The following is a 3,291-nucleotide window of genomic DNA, read 5'->3' as shown; positions in this document are numbered from 1 at the left end:
AGGAAGAATGACTAATCATACTTCTCACCATGTCCTTAAGAGTTCGGTTCCTTCGCTCTGCAACACCATTCATACTAGGTTTGCCTGGCATGGTGTATTGCGGAATAATATCACACTCCTCTAGGAAAAGAGAAAAAGGCCCGGGACGTTGCTCACTTGAACCATCATATCTTCCGTAGTATTCACCACCACGATCAGATTTGACAGCTTTAATTTTCTTTTAGTTGAAGTTCAACTTCAGCTTTGAAAGACTTGAAAACATCCAAGGGTTGGGACTTTTCATGAATTATAGATACCCATAACGAGAGTAATCATCTATGAACGTAATAAAGTACCGTTGTCCATTCTAAGAGACAGTAGGGAATGGGCCACATATATCAGTATGTATCAGTTCTAAGACATCTTTAGCTCTCTCGACACCTAATTTCCTTTCATTTGTTGTTTTCCCCTTTATGCACTCAATACAGACTTCAAAGTCCGCCAAATTTAGGGGTCCAAGAATTCCATCCGACATGAGCCTCTGAATTCTCTGTTTAGAGATGTGACCTAGGCATTTGTGCCATAATGATGCCGAATTCTCATTTAGTTTTTGTTTTGTACCCGTTTGCAGTATTTCATATTATAAGAATTTAAGTCAAGCCTATATAGATTATCCACCAAATGACCAGGGCAAATATTATTCGAATTATAAAAGAGACTGACTTTATTATCTCCGAACGAACAAAAATAACCTGATTTGTCCAAACGAGAAATAGAAACCAAATTCCGTCTAAATGACGGTACATAAAATGTCTCTAATAAATCCAAGTAAAATCCACTCGTGGAACATAATCTAAAGGTTCCTATAGCTTCGACTGCAACTATATTGCCGTCTGCCACATAGATATATCTTTCAGCATCACTTGGCGGTCGGCTCCACAGGCATCCATGCATAGTAACACTTACATGAGTAGTAGCAGCAGAATCTACCCACCAAGTATCAACAGGTGCATAACTTAAACTAGCCTCAGAATAAACAAAAGTAAGAATTATATCCTTCTTTACACGCCATGTGGCATATTTGGTACAATCCTTCTTCATGTGTCCCGCCTTCTTACAGAAGAAATAGGTTGAAGCTTGATCCTGTTTCTTAGCCTTTTTCTGCTGAGAAGGTATATCCGCAGTAGTATCACGCTTTTTTTTATACTGAGAAGATGAAGCCATGTGAGCACTTTCAGTCTTATCTTGCTGTAGCCTCTCTTCTTCTTGCACACAGTGAGATATAAGCTCATTTAAGGACCAAGTGTCCTTCAGAGTGTTATAACTCACTTTGAATTGCCCAAAGTGTGCAGGAAGGGAAATCAAAATGAAATGCACGAGTAAATCTTCAAATAACTCTAACTTTAGTGCTTTCAATTTTGAAGCAAGATGAAACATTTCCATAATGTACTCCCTAATGTTCCCTTTACTTTTATATCTCATGGAGACAAGTTTGCTCAAAAGACTACATGCCTCTGTCTTTTCATTCTTAGTAAAGAATTTTTCAACACCCTTTAGGAACTGTTTGGCATCTTTATCCTCAGTAATTGAGCCCTGAAACGCCTCAGAAATTGAGCGTTTCAGGATCATAATGCTCATTCGATTAGATCTCTTACACTTCTCTATTTTAACCTCATTAAGATTTTTCGGAGTGGAAGTGGGTTTCTCCTCTCGAAGAGCTATATCTAGATCCATATAACCAATGACAATCTCCACGGTATCCTTTCAAACTTTAAAATTTGAACCATTCAGCATAGGATTACTGCTAATTTGTGTAGAAATATTGGCAGCTAAAGTCATAGTTTCTGGATTAAAACAAAAGGTAAACATTAGTTAAATAATGGGAAAATTCATATTGAGATATCTAGAACAACATTAATTTTCAATTTTTGGATAGAAAAATTAACTGTAAGTGATACTCTCATCGCAGTAATCAAATATTGTCAAAATTCCTATCACACATTAAGCCTTTCTTTGGACCGACTCAATGTGCACATAGAAACTTAAACTTTGCAACCTATTTATTATCGCATATATTTTTTATTAATTGGCCAAACAATAACCTTCCTTTGTGCCGATTATTGGCCGCATAATTAATAAAGAATAAACAAAAGTGTGCAATACTTATTATTTGGCCAAACAATAAACTTTCTTTGGGCAGATTATTGTTCGCATAAATAATAAGCATTACTTTATTCTTAATTAGTTACCCAAATATTTATTTACCATCAACATGTGTATGTAATTCGGCCAAATACAGACATTCCTTTGGACTGACCAATATTCGCATGAATTACATATCACCATATTCCTACTGTTTTGAATAAATTAATTTTCACAAAAGAGGTTACTTTGGGATCATAATGTTCAATCAATTTATTCCAAAACTAAATCTTTATAATAAATGGGTATAATAATCAAAATTATTATTAATTTCCTTATGTAACAATAAAAAAATTTTTAAATTCCAAAAGGAATTAAATCTTAATGGTGTCTTTTCAAACCTTTAAAAAGATATGATTATAATTGTACAGTACAAAAAATTTTTTTTTTATTCATTAAGATTAGAATCAATCTTATGATTCAATCCATACAAAACAAAAAAAATTAATAAATTTGCCAAAGAATGAATCCATATAGAATTGTATAAAAAAGGTAAACAAACGAAGAACTTTTTTTTTAAAAAAAATTGGATTCATATTCATAGATTAAATCATAGTATATATAAAAAAAAACTTTATGATAAATATGCTCATCCTATGAATGGGCAGTGTCTATAATAAAAAATTAATTAAATTCTTTTAATTTTATAAATCAACAGCTTCATTATTTGGGATAGAGGCACAGACAAAAAAATGGTATGCACAAATATAAAAGAATCTAACAACTTTTTTTTATATATATCTTTTGTATTTTTTTTATGTGTTCTTTATGTACTATTTGTATATTCTTTATGTATTTTTATGTACTCTTTTAGTTTTATTAACATGTGCTACGCAATTCGAAAAGCAGCACATATTTGAATCTAATTTCACCATTTCAAGTAAAGATTCAAATTAAAACAAAATAAATTTATAATGTCTTAATGATTTAATCATAGACGCCTCTAATACCACTTGTTTGGAATTTTTTCATAATTTCTTAACCCAAAGATCATTCATGTTAAATCATTAAGGAATGAAATACTGGATGCGGAAGCGTACCTAAATTCATAAACATGAATCATATGATCGGATTGATGGGGAAAGAGCAACAATGGCGACTTTTGGTATA

The sequence above is a fragment of the Arachis duranensis genome, chromosome 9 (assembly GCF_000817695.3).
Source record: "Arachis duranensis cultivar V14167 chromosome 9, aradu.V14167.gnm2.J7QH, whole genome shotgun sequence".
Lineage (NCBI taxonomy): Eukaryota > Viridiplantae > Streptophyta > Magnoliopsida > Fabales > Fabaceae > Arachis > Arachis duranensis.
This window is presented reverse-complemented; position numbering follows the sequence as displayed.